A 16833-nucleotide genomic window follows, 5' to 3' on the forward strand; every position below is an offset into this window, starting at 1 on the left:
ACACTACACACATGCACACACTATGTACATACACACTACACACATACACACTACACACATACACACTACACACATACACACATACACACTACACACATACACACTACACACATACACACATACACACTACACACATACATACAAACACAATACACACATACACAGTACAAACATACAGTATATACACACAATACACACATACATAGTGCACACATAAACAGTACAGCTTAGTGTGTAAAACAGAATAAACAAAATATACTGATGATGAGGAATAAGGGCAGCTGTGGGTATAGGTGCCATCAAGCTATGTGTACAGGTATATATGTAGTGTCTACCCCTGTGACCTGTGCAGACCACCATGGCATAAGCTGTTGTGACTGATGTCCTACATGTGCTGCCCTCACACAGAGGATGTCATGGGCTGCTGTCTCATATATGACAATTATATGGAACCTTTCCTTACTATGTGCGCAGGTACAGTGAAATATTTATTGCCTGGCATGCGAGTGTTAATAGACGACCGCTATACTGTGTGCACTGTGTCCTAGTAGGGGTGCGGCTTCGGTATTTTACCTCTAATTGTTTCTTAGGCAGAATAATCAGAGCTGAGGTAGCGCAGAGCTCCGCCATGGCTGCGGTGTGGGGGAAGTCATTACCCAGGAGGAGAATGGCGGTGTCACAGAGAAGCGTATGTTCCTATAGCCGCAGTGTTAGCGCTCCCGGGGCCGCCAGCACTCCGCTTTATCTTCCCCTCTCATTATGGCTGATGTATGAAGTGATTCACTTGGGCTCTATTGCTCAGGGCTTAGCCGGCTTCTATAGTGCAGGGCAAATCCTCTATTTGTGAGTGCAGCAAGGGGTCCGGCAATGGGGCTGTAGGTGCACGTGTCTGAGGGGAGCTTTAGATTTGGAGTCTTTAAGAGGGGCACACCATGACACCAACTCCAAAAAACCTCCCCAGCGTCCTGCTGCAAGCCAGAATCAATCCAATTTCATCCCCAAATAGCAGCTGTATGCAGACAAGAGGCCACAGCCAGATTATCCCTCAGCGAGCTCCTAGGCATTCATCTACCCTAATGCTCTCTATCTATCTATCTATATCATATCTATCTATCTATCTATCTATCTATCTATCTATCTATCTATCTATCTATCTATATCATATCTATCTATCTATCTATCTATATATCTATCTATCTATTCATCTATCATCTATCTAACTATCTGTCTGTCTGTCTATCTATATCATATCTATCTATCCCATATCTATCTATCTATCTACAGTATAATCTCTCTATAATCTATCTATCTATCTATCTATCTATCTATCTATCTATCTATCTATCTATCTATCTATCTATCCTATCTATTATCTATCTATCTATCTATCTATCTATCTATCTATCTATCTATCTATCTATCTATCTATTATCCATCCATCTATCTATCTATCTATCTACAGTATAATCTCTCTATAATCTATCTATCTATTATCTATCTATCTATCTATCTATCTATCTATCTATCTATCTATCTATCTATCATCTATCTATCTATCATCTATCTATTGTCTATTTATTATCTATCTATCTATCTATCTATCTATCTATCTATCTATCTATCTATCTATCTATCTATCTATCTATCATCTATCTATTGTCTATTTATTATCTATCTATCTTTCGGATGTGATATCCTTTGTCAAGCTATCTATCTATCTATCTATCTATCTATCTATCTATCTATCTATCTATCTATCTATCTATCTATCTATCCTTCTGTGTATCTGTGACAAGGCAAGCATGTGGATCACCGTAATTATGTCACCATGTGGTCACATTAGGTCAGTCTAGTGTTGGCCTAGCATCATGTAACACTTGTTATCACTGGTTAATGTAATTATCCTGACCTACTGTGAGAATAATTATGTTATTGGCTATTGCTTTGTTATAGAAAAAGGATCATTTCTTTTTAAACTGAATTGTGAGCAAAATGTTCTCTATCCTGTAATAGTTACTCAGGTTCATTAAACAAGTGCCCCCTGGTTGGCTATACCTTGTCGCAGTGAGATGGCTGTTATGCTTGTTTTGTAAGAAGTGTCAGCGATGTATCCTATGTTTTTACATGTATTACTGCCACTCATTTGCAGGGGGTCTATTCTGTCCTAGGTTGTTATCATTAAGCAGTGCAATGAAATTCCTGATATCAAAACCTTACTTATATGTCTGTCCAAATATATGGAAAACAAAGATCTAGCATGCTTTTAGAAAACAAGTATCTGGCATGCTTTTCCATGCTCACCATGTAAGGCCATGTGCACACGCTGCGGATTCCGTTGCAGAATTTTCAGCTGCGGATTTGATTAAATCCGCAGTGCAAAAAGTACTGCGGATTTATCGCGTTTTTTTGTGCGGTTTCCACTGCGGTTTTTAGACACTTGCGGATTTTTAACATGCTGCAGGTGCCAAACCGCTGCGGATTCCGCACAAAGAATTGACATGCTGCGGAAAATAAACCGCAGCGTTTCCGCGCGTTTTTTTTTCCGCAGCATGTGCACAGCGTTTTTTGTTTTCCATAGGTTAACATTGGAAAACTGCTGCGGATCCGCAGCGTCAAAACCGCTGCGGATCCGCAGCAAAAACGGCAACGTGTGCACATACCCTAAAAGTCCAATTGTAAATATGATGCAAATTAACTTGGAATACTTTCCATTTTTTTCCGTCAAAATATAATTTAAATAGTCATTTCCTATGAGAGTCACCTTCCTTTTATGGCTCAGAGGAAATGTGACTCGGCTGTCAACCACAATTGTCTCCACATTCTCTGCTTATGGAAACTGCAATAAAGTGATAATTATGCAAATTGTTTAATGTATTTGTCTATATTTGCCTCGTATTCACATGTAAAGCGCCATGGAATAAATGGCGCTATAAAAATGTATAATAATAATAATTTAATCTGAAGTGGTGAGTGCCTCAACATTTTTTGCACCCAATGTATATGTTATATCCACAAATAAATGCCCAGATCCCCCTGTCAGGCTTCCCTTATTTTTTTGTAACTGATCTCATAGTTTTCTACATGATCTCTTACATCAATACAAGATTCTGATCTTCTGCTCTACTCCTCAAAGCTTTTGCATGCTGTTTTTTGTCCATTGTGCTCAACGTTTTAACAGTAGAAACTGATGAAATAGTCTGATGACAACTGATGCATGTCTGAACCAGTTTTGGCTAGTGATGAGCGAGCGTGCTCGTCACAGCTCATTACTCGCTTGAGCATCACTGTGCTCGGGATGCTCATCACTTGGTGGGGGTATTTTTGAATGCTCACGCGCAAGCTCGAGTCTCCGCCCCACATGTTTGGCGCTTGTTAGACAGCCAATAAGCATGCGGGGATTGCCAGCCAGTCACTGTAATCCGTAGCCATGTTGGTAGTGGCCTTACTGTGATTGGCTGGGCGCATAGCGTCATTGGGTCTATGTAAGACCTGGGATGCTATACTCTGCACAGTGTACCAGTGGAAACAGGCAGAGCAGGGAGAGGAGCTGCTGAACTAGGGACTGAGTTTTAGCTGCATATAGGCAGGGATTAGACATCATTTATATTTCTTTCAGCTGCAACAATAGCCCTTATTAGGGCTAGTTATAATTAATATTAATTCTGCTGTAAGCACAACATAAAGAGAGATTGTGCCTAAGGGATAGTGTAGGACAGGATAGGGTTAATTGCAAGTCCTTTCTGTTGCAACTCATACTAAAAGCCCTTCTCAGGGATAATAGTATTCGTTTTTGTATTCGTTTAATCCTGCTAATTGTTTTGAGCAGGGAAATATTATATGCAAATTATACTGTGCCAGTTGTGCATCAAAAGCATACAGCCAGACTTGTTAGGTTTCAATATCAACGCTATAAAGCGCAAGCAGTGAAACAAGTCCATCTGAGGTATGCAAATTTTCCTGAGATACTAATCCTGCAAAGTTCTTTCAGCAGGGAAATATATGCCATTATACTGTTATACTGCGCCACTTGTTCTTCAAATTCATGCACTCAGACTTGGCTGCAATAGCATCGTTATGTAGCGCAAGCAGTGAAACAAGTCCATCTGAGGTGGGCAAATTTTCCGACGATACTAATCTTCCAAAGTTTTCTTAAAAGGGATATATCATATCCCAGGTCATGGGTCTTGCAACAGGATAATGACCCAAAACACACAGCTAAAACCACCCAAGAATGGCTAAGAGGAAAACATTGGACTATTCTGAAGAGGTCTTCTATGAGCCCTGACCTAAATTTTATTGAGCATCTTTCGAAAGAGCTGAAACATGGCATTTGGAAAAGGCAACCTTCAAACACCAGACAACTGGAGCAGTTTGCTCTTGAGGAGTGGGCCAAAATACTGTACCTGTCGAGAGGTGCAGAAGTCTCATTGACAGTTACAGGAATTACATTTTCAGTCCCCATCCAATGTGGTAAATGCATGTGGTATTTTTTTTTCGCCTTCTATATAAAAGCTCTATTTATTTTTTGAATACCTGTTGTAATTGACTACTATAGATATCGTACACTACTCAGCATATTACTTTCTGTTGCCACATCTTCGAGCCTACAGGTAGCATCTTGGCAAAAACCTAGCATTTTGAGGTTTCCTTAAATTACTTTTCATTTTGGCTGAAGGGGAGTCGTCATTATTGAAAAAAAAAAGAAAACAAGCAACAATTTGAGGTAAAGGTTTTACTATAACTAGTGTGACAAGGCTCGTTAAAGGTACTGTCACACTAAGCGACGCTGCAGCGATACCGACAATGATCCGGATCGCTGCAGCGTCGCTGTTTGGTCGCTGGAGAGCTGTCACACAGACCGCTCTCCAGCGACCAACGATGCCGGTAACCAGGGTAAACATCGGGTAACTAAGCGCAGGGCCGCGCTTAGTAACCCGATGTTTACCCTGGTTACCATCGTTAAAGTGAAAAAAACAAATGCTTCATACTTACCTACCGCTGTCTGTCCCCGGCGCTCTGCTTCTCTGCTCTGGCTGTGAGCGCCGGGCAGCCGGAAAGCAGAACGGTGACGTCACCGCTCTGCTTTCCGGCCGCTGTGCTCACAGCCAGAGCAGAGAAGCACAGCGCCGGGGACAGACAGCGGTAGGTAAGTATGAAGCGTTTGTTTTTTTTACTTTAACGATGGTAACCAGGGTAAACATCGGGTTACTAAGCGCGGCCCTGCGCTTAGTAACCCGATGTTTACCCTGGTTACCAGCGAAGACATCGCTGAATCGGTGTCACACACACCGATTCAGTGATGTCTGCGGGGAGTCCAGCGACGAAACAAAGTTCTGGACTTTCTTCCCCGACCAGCGACAGCACAGCAGGGGCCTGATCGCTGCTGCCTGTCACACTGGACGATATCGCTAGCCAGGACGCTGCAACGTCACGGATCGCTAGCGATATCGTCTAGTGTGACGGTACCTTAAAGGGTTGACACTGAATTCTAGGATTGCTACTTCCTATAGGTGGCACTAGAGTTCTAGTCCTCTTCTTCTCTGAAGAGACAATTTGCATATTTCCCAGAAAAGTATTGCGGCTTAAAAGTCTCCTGATCTCGACATGATTCACATGTCGCTCTCCATAAGGAGAAACGTTACCCTTTGGATCACTATACACACGTGGTCAAAATTGTTGGTACACCTCATTTAATGACATAAAACCCAACAACTTGAATCTGACAAAAGTAAAAAATCTATGAAAATGAACAAATGAAAGTCAGATATTGCATTTCAACCATGCTTCCAGGGAATTTAAAAAAAAAAACAAACTCATGATATAGGACTGGACAGAAATGATGAAACCTTAACTTAATATTTTGCTGCACAGCCTTTTGAGGCAATCGCTGCAATCAAACAATTCCTGTAACTGCCAATGAGACTTCTGCACCTCTCCACAGGTACAGTATTTTGGCCCGCTCCTCAAGAGCAAACTGCTCCAGTTGTCTCGTGTTTGAAGGTTGCCTTTTCCAGACGGCATGTTCCAGCTCTTTTGAAAGATGCTCAATAGGATTTAGGTCAGGGCTCGTAGAAGGCCACTTCAGAATAGTCCAATGTTTTCCTCTTAGCCATTCTTGGGTGTTTTTAGCTGTGTGTTTTGGGTCATTATCCTGTTGCAAGACCCATGACCTGCGACTGACACCAAGCTTTCTGACACAGGGCAGCACATTTCTCTCTAGAATCCCTTGAGATTTCATTGTACCCTGCACAGATTTTAGACACCCTGCCAGATGCAGCAAAGCAGTCCCAGAACAAGACATAGCCTCCTCCTCCTCACAGTAGGGACAGTGTTCTTTTCTTAATATTCTTCATTTTTCCGTCTGTGAACATAGAGCTGATGTGCCTTGCCAAAAAGTTCAATTTTTCTCTTATCTGTCCCTAGGACTTTCTCCCAGAAGCTTTGTGGCTTGTCAACATATAGTTTGGTGAATTCCAGTCAGGCTTTGTATGTTTTTTTTCCCAACAATGGTGTCCTCCTTTGTCATCTCCCATGAAGTCCACTTTGGCTCATACAATGACGGATGTTACGATCTGACACTGATGTTCCTTGAGCTTGAAGTTCACCTTTAATCTGTTTAGAAGTTTTTCTGGGCTCTTTTGTTACCATTTGTATTATCCGTCTCTTTGATTTGTCATCCTTCTGCAGCCACATCCAAGGAGGTTGGTTACAGACCCATGGATCTTAAATTTCTGAATAATATGTGCAACTGAATTGGTTGTTTGTAGTGATGGGCGAGTACTAAACTGCTCGGGGGCTCGTTGCTCGGGTTGAGCATATTGGAATGCTCGGGTGCTTGACCCGAGCAACGAAGCCAATGTAAGTCGAAGGGAAACTCGAGCAATTTTACCACGGCCCCCCCCAGCGGTATTTAAAGGGACTAGAAACTGTGGAAATCAATGAGATATGTGTTCAAATGACATGGGAACAGCATGTGGAAGACCCCTGGAAGCATTTCTGACTCCCAGATCACTGCTGCGAACAATGTTGTCAGAGCCTTATGCCACTTTTTACAGACTCATAAAAAAACATACAAAAATGAAACCAAAATGGATTTTCCTGGGAAATATGCTAAGGAACATGTGGCCATGTGGTGTATGACACATCATCTGACACATCTTGTTTCATTAATGAAGGAGGAACTATTTTTATTGGGCCATCAGGCAGCCTTTACTATTCATCCATCAACCGGCTATGCTTTGTTGTTCCCATTATTAAACAGTGGGTCTCCTATACTTCAAAGGGGCCCCATAGCTGCTGTGTGATGTGCCACTAGCTGAGGGCCCCTGGGGGAATGGGGGCCCTGGGCACTGGCAGCTGCCTGCCCCTAACGCTGGCCCTGAATGGGCCCCCCTGTCTCGCCAGGGCCCCGGCACTTGCCCGGGTACGCCGGGTGCTGACGCTGGCCCTGTGCTAAGGAACATCCTTTCCAGGGTAATGACTTTTATATAAGGCACAATAAATAACCAAAAACAAAAATGCTCCTCCACACCTTGGACTATGTTTACACGTAGCGTTTTTTATGCATTTTTGAACTTTAGCATTGCTTTCAACCAATACAAATACATTCACTGAGAAATGTTATTTTAACATTTTACAAACTTATCTGTCCATGTGGTGTGTGACACATCATCTGACACATCCTGTTTCATTAATGAAGGAGGGACTCTGAAAGTCACAAAGCCTATTTTTATAGGGCCATCAGGCGGCCTTTACTATTCATCCATCAGCCGGCTATGCTTTGTTGTTCTCATTATTAAACAGTGGGTCTCCTATACTGTTATTGCCTATGTAGTGTGTGGCAGGGCTTTCAAAAATTAGGACGCACCCCAATACCCCTTTGAAGAAACATACAGGAGGGCCACCTGAAAGGATGTCTGAGATCCATGTCCACTTCTGAGGTCTTATGTGTGGAGTCTGATCTGAATACCGACAGCATCTGTTGATGCTGGCAGTCCACAACTGCCTTGTTCTGCTCACAAATCCTTTCCAACATCTGCAGTGTAGAGATCCATCGAGTGGGGACATCACACAACAGTCAGTGAGCCGGAAGCTGCAAACGCTGCTGAAGCATGGCAAGAACGGCAGAAGCTGTAGCTGACTTTTTAAAATGGGCAAACAGGTAATGTACTTTGACAAACATATCTGGTATCTCTGGGTACATTTTGAGAAACCGCTGAACCACGAGGAAGACAGGGTGGTGGTGGTTGCAGCAAAGTGACTGGAAGTGTTATCCACTATCCAACCAACAACCTTTTGACACTGCTCTGGGTTCAATAGTGGTTTGCTGCTTCAGTCCCCTAGTAATTGGGACAGGAAGGTCAGGCGAGAAGATGTGGGTGTTTGTTATGGCACAATTTCAGCTTGCCCTCGGCCTCAGCCTCTGCATGCTCCTTCTCCATCACATCCACATCCCTGTCCCTTGCCACGTGCCTTGCCCTTGTTAAATGTAGTACAATATTTTTAACATTAATTTCAAATGGCTGAATTTGGAGCAAACTTATATGTGATCCGTGTGAGGGAAAACCCCAGTGTAAAATATCTGGCCTGTAGGGAAATATTTTTATTTCAGCAAACTGGTGTCAATAACTTGCCTGAGACACCGTAACAAAATTTTAATTGAGGCCTGAAATGGCACATTTTGACCGCACTGATAGGCGATCCATGTGGCGGGCAACCCCAGTGTAAAATATCTGGCCTATAGGTAAATATTTTTGTTTCATCAAACTGGTGTCAATAACTTGCCTAAGACGCTGCAACAAAATGTAAATTGAGGCCTGAAATGGCACAATTTTGACCGCACTGATATGCTATCTGTATGGTGGACAACCCCAGTGTAAAATATCTGGCTTGTAGGCAAAAAAATTTTTCAGCAAACTGGTGTCAATAACTTGCCTATGACACTGCAACAAAATTTAAATTGAGGCCTGAAATGGCACAATTTTGATCGCACTGATAGGCGATCCGTGTGACGGCCAAACCCCTGTTTAAAATAGCTGTAGGTAGCTATTTTTTTTTTCAGCAAACTGGTGTCTTATCTAAAACACTACAACAAAATTTTACAGTAGGCCAAAAATGGCGGAATTTTCAACACACTGAGATGTGATCCGTGTGAGGGGCCAAACCCCTGTTTAATATAGCTGGATTTTTAATCTGTAATATAGAAAGGATCTGCCTGTATTCTGCAGTGACAGCCAGCAAATGGAGCAGAAAAACAAAGTGCTCTGGATTGCTTTTAAAGAAAATAATCAGGATTAAGATCCCCAAAAAATTATCCCTGGCCCCTGATACCTGGGACTATGTATATAAATATCTGTAATAGGCAGCAGCAGACAGAACGGGAATGGACCCTCTTGCTATATGCAATGAAGTCTGCAACATACACTGCCTGCCTGCCTAGCACTGATATCTACAGTATATACCCACATACACAGACTGCCTGCCTAGCACTGATATCTATATACACCTGATTAGTCCTAAGAAGGACTGTTGGTGGAGATGGATCTGTGTATTTCAGATGGTATATCCACACGAACTAATACAATTGAAAATCTCTCCTAACAATCTCTATCTCAGCAACAACTCTCCCTACACAGTCTGAGTTCGGATCTGACTGTGATGAACAGGGCAGCGCCAGGTCTGATATCACTGTAATGCTCAACCAACATGGCTGCAGCATTACAATGTGAGGCAGACAACCCTGCATTTTGATTGGCGCTCTAAAGAGTGCCAAACATGCAGGGCGGTGACCCGAACTCCTGCAGAGCAAACCCGGAAATTCTCGGCGTGTTCCGAGCATTGCGAGCACTGCGATGCTCGGGTGAGCACCGAGTAGTGGCGAAGCAGGCTTGCTCATCATTACTAGACAGGCAAAACTGACAGCTGTGGGCTGCAACCCTCAGGTGTCAGCTTCAGCAATGCTAGTTATCAATAGAAGGAGGTCCCAAACCCTTTTTTTAATTATTGAAATAAATGATTAAAAAAAAAACGACATCGAGTGTAAAGGTGATCAGCTGTAAACTCACTGAGCTGAACTGCGGTAAACTTATTGACTTTTTCTCAAGGTGCTGAGGTCACCAAAGTTCAGCCTATTTGCAGCCCATGACCAGTGGTAATCTCAATGTCATCAATGCTAATCGCTGAGGCTGAGCTCGCAGCAGCTCATTCCTCAGTGGTTCTCAGCCTGGAAGATCTTATTTTGACATGTCCAAAATGAAAGCAGTTAATCCCCAGACATGGATTACGGCTTGAGACTGCACAGTGGGGAAGTGAGGAATATGTTTTTTTTTTATATTTATTTTAAGACAGGAGACAAGGGTTTCAATGGAATGGGTGTAAAGTGAGCATCACTGCGTTTGTTATTTTTAACCCCTTAATGACCGTTGATACGCCTTTTAACGGCAGCAGTTAAGGGTACATATTCATCAGCGCTTCTTTTTAACGGCGATGAGAAAAAAGGGTGTAACACCCCCCAGGTGTCAGAAAATCTCCAGGATCTTGGCTACTGGGGATAGCTGAGATCCCAGAAAACATGTTCGGGTCAGTTTTTAACATCCCCAGTCTTGTGATCGCCGTTATTCACTGAATAACGGTGACCGCAAAAAAATGTCTGCTTTCCCATTCATTTCTCTCTCCACTGATGATCTAGAATACCAGAGGAGAGAGAAATTGTGTAATTTGAGCCCCCCTCGGTACCGATGCCATCTCAGGACCCTCCGGCTCCTTCCACCAGCCCTCCGTATCTTCTTCACGGAAGGAAATGGTGGGCACATGCACAGTGTGTCCACCGAGATCTGCCGGCCAGTACCTGGCAAAAATAAGAGATTTTTCCTATTGGTTCATTTTGATCACTGTGATATACTTTATTACAGCGATCATAATAAAATAAAACAGTAAATTAAAGCCCCATTTGTCACCCCCTTAGTTAGCTAAAAATGTAATAAAAAATGTATTTTTTTTCCATTCTTTGCAGTTAGGGTTAGGGTTGGGGTTAGAGCTAAAGTTAGAGTTGGGTTAGTTTTAGGGTTAGTGCTAGGGTTAGGGTTGGGCTAGGGTTAGGTTTGGGCTAGGGTTAGGGTTGGGGCCTGGTTTAGGATTGGGATTAGGGTTGGGGTTAGGTGTGGGATTAGGGTTGGGGTGAGAGCTAGGGTTAGGATTGGGCTAGGGTTAGAGTTGGGGCTAGGCTTAGGGTTAGAGCTATGGTTAGGGTTGGGCTAGGGTTAGTGTTGGGCTAGGGTTAGGGTTGGGGCTATGGTTAGGGTTTGGGCTAGAGTTAGGGTTAGAGTTGGGGTTAGAGCTAGGGTTAGCATTGGGCTAGGGTTAGGGTTGGGCTAGGGTTACTGTTGAGGCTAGGGTTAGGGTTAGAGCTAAGGTTACGGTTGGGGCTAGGGTTAGGGTTGGCGATAGGGCTATGATTGGGACTTGGGTTGGGGTTAGGATTGTGTTGGGATTAAGGTTGTGTTGGGGTTATGGTTGTGGTGTTGGAGTTAGGATTGTGGTGTTGGGATTGCGGTTGTGATGTTGTGGTTAGGGTGGTGTTGGGTTTAGGGTTGTGGCTACGGTTAGAGTTGTGTTGGGGTTAAGGTTGTGGTAAGGGTTGGGATTAGGGTTGAGGTGTGTTGAGGTTAAAGTTGGGGTTAAGGCTGTGTTAGGGTGGGAGTTAGGGCTGTGTGAGGGTTTGGAGTTAGAAATGGGGGCGTTTACACTGTTTAAGTACATCAGAGGGTCTCCAAATGCAACGTGGTGCCCACCATTGATTCCAGCCAATTTTGCATTCAAAAAGTCAAATGGTGCGTCCACTGGCTTTCCTACACATACGGGATGTCGGCTTGTCCAAGAGGAATTGCACAACAATTTTAGTGGTCCATTTTCTCCTGATACCCTTGTGAAAATAAAAAATGTTTGGGTCCAAAGTAAATTTTTTGTGAAAAAAGGAAGATGTTCATTTTTTTCATTCCACATTCCAAAAACTCCTGTGAAGCACCTGAAGGGTTAATAATACACTTTTTGAATGTGGTTTTGAGCACCTTGAGAGGTGCAGTTTTTAAAATGGTGTCATTTTTGTGTATTTTCTATCATTCATATAGGCCAATCAAAGTCACTTCAAATGTGAGGTGGTCCCTTAAAAAATGGTTTTCTAAATTTTGTTTACAAAAATGAGAAATCGCTGGTCAACTTTTAAAAAAAGTACATTTCCAAAATTATTCTGATGTAAAGTAGATGTGTGACAAGCTATTTATTAACTATTTTGTGTGACATGATTCTCTGATTTTAGGGCACAAAAATTAAAAGTTTGAAAATTTTCAAATTTTTTGCCAAATTTCCATTTTTTCATAAATAAACGCAAGTCATATCAAAGAAATGTTACCACTATCTTGAAGTAAAATATGCCATGAAAAAACATTCTCAGAATCAGCGAGATCCATTAAAGCGTTCCAGAGTTCTAACCACATAACGTGACAGTGGTCAGAATTGTAAACATTGACTTGTTCATTAAGTACAAAATTGGCTCTGTCACTAAGGGTTAAGTAAAAAAAGAAAAAGTGTGTTTTGTTTTTATTTCAAATAAATATCTGTATTCTTGATGTGTGTTTATTTACAATACAACTATAGGATTAGTAACAGAGAGGCATGGTATGGTAGCCCCTCCATTACTAAGCCATTGGCTTGATGTCACCAGACAATATAAAGGTGACATCAACACCACAAATATGAATTGCACTTGCCACTGCCACAGGGCGAGTGGGAAGAACCAAGCAAAGCACCAGAATTGGCTTTTTTAGTGCGGCTGTGGGCTGCCAATATCCATGCCCCTTAACAGCCTGAGAATATTAGCCCACAGCTGTCTGCATTAGCTTGGCTGGTTGTCAAAAATGGGGGAATCCTCGCTATTTTTTAAATTATTTATTTAAATAGTTAAAAAATACGGCTTGGGGACCCCTCTATTCTTGATAACTAGCCTTGCTAAAGCTGACAGCTGAAGGTTGCAGCCAGGAGCTGTCAGTTTTTGCTGGCTGGTAATCAAAAATACAGGGGAACCCACATAATTTTCTTAAATTTATGTATTTTTAGCGCAGGCGGCACCTGATGAATACTCTCATCAGCCGCCACCTGTTCTCACTGTTATTAGGTGAATTCAACTCTCAACATTCTCCCTTGCTAGTGCTGATCATAGAGCGAGCAGGGGCAGAATGATGAGAGCTGTCTTCAGCACCAGGCATTGGGGAATATCGCTGACAGTACCGTTGATTCCTAGGCCACAGAATGCGTGGTACTGATGCGGCACACGGACGGCACACGGTTGCCACATGCATTGCACAAGTATTACACACATGGACACACGGATACTCGGACACTGATATCTCTGGTACTGGTTTTCCCAGTATTGGAAATATCAGGACATGTGAAAGAGCCCTTAAGCTGAGCTCCTGGAGGCTCCTATGTCCGCACATTCGCCAGGAAGTATCTGTGCATCATTCATGGAAACGCTCTGAAAAAGGTATGTCCAATCTCGGGAAGGGGTAAAGTCACTCATTTTTTTCCCAAACATAAGTAGCAAAATATAAAGAATTAAAAAATAACATTTTTGTTATGAATGCATACAAAATTACCTGAAATGCTAAAATATATAAAATAGTAAAAAAAAATCACAATCCAAGAATTGGTGTTTTTCAGCCTCCATACAAACATTCAAAGCATTGTGTATACCACAAAAATGGGACATGGCACTCAAGTACAAGCTGTCCAATTTTTAAGTACATGTGTAACCCCCCAGGTAACCGGTTCTTACAGTGGCATTGCTTTCCTCACGGGGGACTGATGTCACTCTTGGAAACAGGGAAGGATCCATTTAACAGGTAACCAGCACATACAATGCCGTTCTGACACCAGGCCAGAAGGGGGAGCTCTACACCCAACTTAAGGGGAGCTGCTCTCTCTGGTCAGGAGGAGGAGTTAGTTGCTAGGCAGTTGCTAGGCAGTTATGAAGATTTAGACAGTTGGTGTCAGACAGCAGACCAGAGCAGTCTGAGGCAGAAAGACGGGTAAGGGGCCGTACAGCCTGAGGTGCTGTAGCTCCTAGTTAGCGAGAGACAGAGGCAAGAACAGCTTGTAGCAAATGTGCCAGAGAGCGAAGCACAGGAGAGTGACAACAGAGGAGAATAGCGGAGACGGGGCTACCTCCCTGATTGAGTGCAGATACCAGTAACCAGAAGACTGAGGTTGTGTCACACTCTAAGAGGCACAACAGAAACCGGTAGGACAGCTAGAGTACACGTAACCTGTCCGCCCTAACACCCAGGAGACACAGTGACACATAGAGCCCTGTCATACAGGTTTGTGTCCCAATTCAACAAAGGACAGAGATAAATGAGAGGACCTTGCTACAAAAACATAGGCAGTAAGGGACTATAACAACACAGTGCTAGAAGGAAGATTTTTAACTCCACCTGGTAAAGGTGGACTCTGAACTTGCTTCCATGCCGGCTGGACGACCACCAGTACCTGTGATCCAATACACTGGACTGTGGCTACCTGAATTGCTTCAGTAAAGAGGTAAAGAGACTGCAACCTTGTGTCCTCCGTTTCTTATTACACCATCTTCATCTAGACACGGGAGCCCTGAAGCATAACATCTTTCTTTTGAAAATGTGGTGTATGAACAGAGAACAGGAGTTCCTATGGGAGCTAAATACTCCCTGTCGCTAGCAAATTTGACCATGGCGTATTGGGAGCGTAAATACATCTACAGCGTGGATAATCCTTTTGTTGAGGCTCTTGTCTGGTATGGCAGATACATCGATGACACCCTAATTATTTGGGGGGGTGATGTGTCTGCCGTACCAGATTTTATAAATTATATCAATGCTAATGAATATGGAATTAAATTTACACACAGATGGGATGCTAATAAAATGTCATTCTTGGATTTGGATCTGATGGGGGTAATGAATAAAATAATTGGAAGTAAAACCCATATGAAACCCCTAAGTGGTAATACCATATTACACGCAAGGAGTAGTCATCCAAGACATACGATAAAATCTATCCCGCTGGGGGAATATACCAGATTAAAAAGGAATTGTAGTGGGGAAACAGATAGAGAGGAAGAATTTCATCAATTGAGGACAAAATTAAAGAAGCGTGGGTACCCCAACTGGACCCTAGATAGGGCACACAATTTAGTACGCAATAAATCTAGAGACAATTTTCTTAGAACAAATGTAGAAAACAATGAAGGTAAAGAGAAGAATAAAAATAAACCATATGTCTGTTTCCAATATTGTCCTCAATTCTCTGATATAAAAAAGATAATCTTAAAGAAATTACCCATTTTACAGGAGGATGACATGCTTTCTGAAATTTTAAAAGATGGCCTGAATATAGTGGCAAGGAGAGCCTCAACAATTGGCAGTACATTATCTCCTAGCTCTCATATTCCCCAGGTGACATCGAAAACGTGGCTGAATTGTAAGGGTTTTTTCAAATGTGGTGTCACAGCATGTAGCACCTGTCGTAATGCTGTAACAAAAAATACTTTCCAAAATAAAGAGGAAACAAAATCCTACTTTATCAAGGATTTTATTAACTGTCATACTAATAATGTTGTCTATAAGATTGATTGTATCGCCTGTAATGTCTCTTATATAGGATGCACCACCAGAAATTTAAAGGTGAGAATATCAGAGCATTTGAGAGATATGGCGAATATTAATGCCGGAAATCGTAATATATCAGCAGTTGCCAAACACTTTGCTATACATCACGCAGGAAGCATGTCTAGTATGAGGATTCAAGGAATTGAGCATGTTAAAATGTCGCAGCGTGGAGGTGATGTCAAAAGATGGCTTCTCACTAGAGAAGCCTTCTGGATATATAATTTACAAACTAGATATCCATTAGGTCTCAACCGAAAAAATGAAATAATGTATAATTATTGTTAAATTGCATTATGTGTTTATATTTTAATTTTTGTAAATTTAGTTAATAGTTTTGTACAAAATGAAGTGTTATATCTACATTTATATATGCAAAAGAAAGAATTTCTGTTCAGGACATGCAGCTCCAGTCAGGTGACTTGAACTGCCTCTGACATTGGTCCAAGCAACACATATAAAAAAATGAAAAAATCAAATCAGATATCTATTAGATTCCAATCGAAAAATTAAAATAATATATTACTATTGTCAAATTTTAATCTTTGTGAATTTACTAGATAGTTTTGTACAAATTAACTGTTATATTTATATGCAAAGGGTAGAATTGCTGTTTAGGACCTGCAGTTCCAGTCAGGTGACTTGGACTGTCCTTGGTATTGGTCCAAGCATAATATATAAGAATCTGTATATGCCTGTTAGGATTATGCATTGACTAAGATCTGACACGATCGAAGCGCGTCGCATATTCTTCTGTACCTAAGCATTTGCACAATAGCAAGGAATTATGGAATTGAAGGAATTTTAATGAATGAATAAAGAAACATTGTTTTATGGAGCCGGAACGCTTTCTTTTTGTTGCTATAAATGAGAGGACCTTGCTACAAAAACATAGGCAGTAAGAGACTATAACAACACAGTGCTAGAAGGAAGGTTTTTAACTCCACCTGATAAAGGTGGACTCTGAACTTGCTTCCATGCCGGCTGGACGACCACCAGTACCTGTGATCCAATACACTGGACTGTGGCTACCTGAATTGCTTCAGTAAAGAGGTAAAGAGACTGCAACCTTGTGTCCTCCGTTTCTTATTACACCATCTTCATCTACACACGGGAGCCCTGGGGACCTACCTCACCTATG

The sequence above is a fragment of the Ranitomeya imitator genome, chromosome 4, assembly GCF_032444005.1.
Source record: "Ranitomeya imitator isolate aRanImi1 chromosome 4, aRanImi1.pri, whole genome shotgun sequence".
Classification (NCBI taxonomy): domain Eukaryota; kingdom Metazoa; phylum Chordata; class Amphibia; order Anura; family Dendrobatidae; genus Ranitomeya; species Ranitomeya imitator.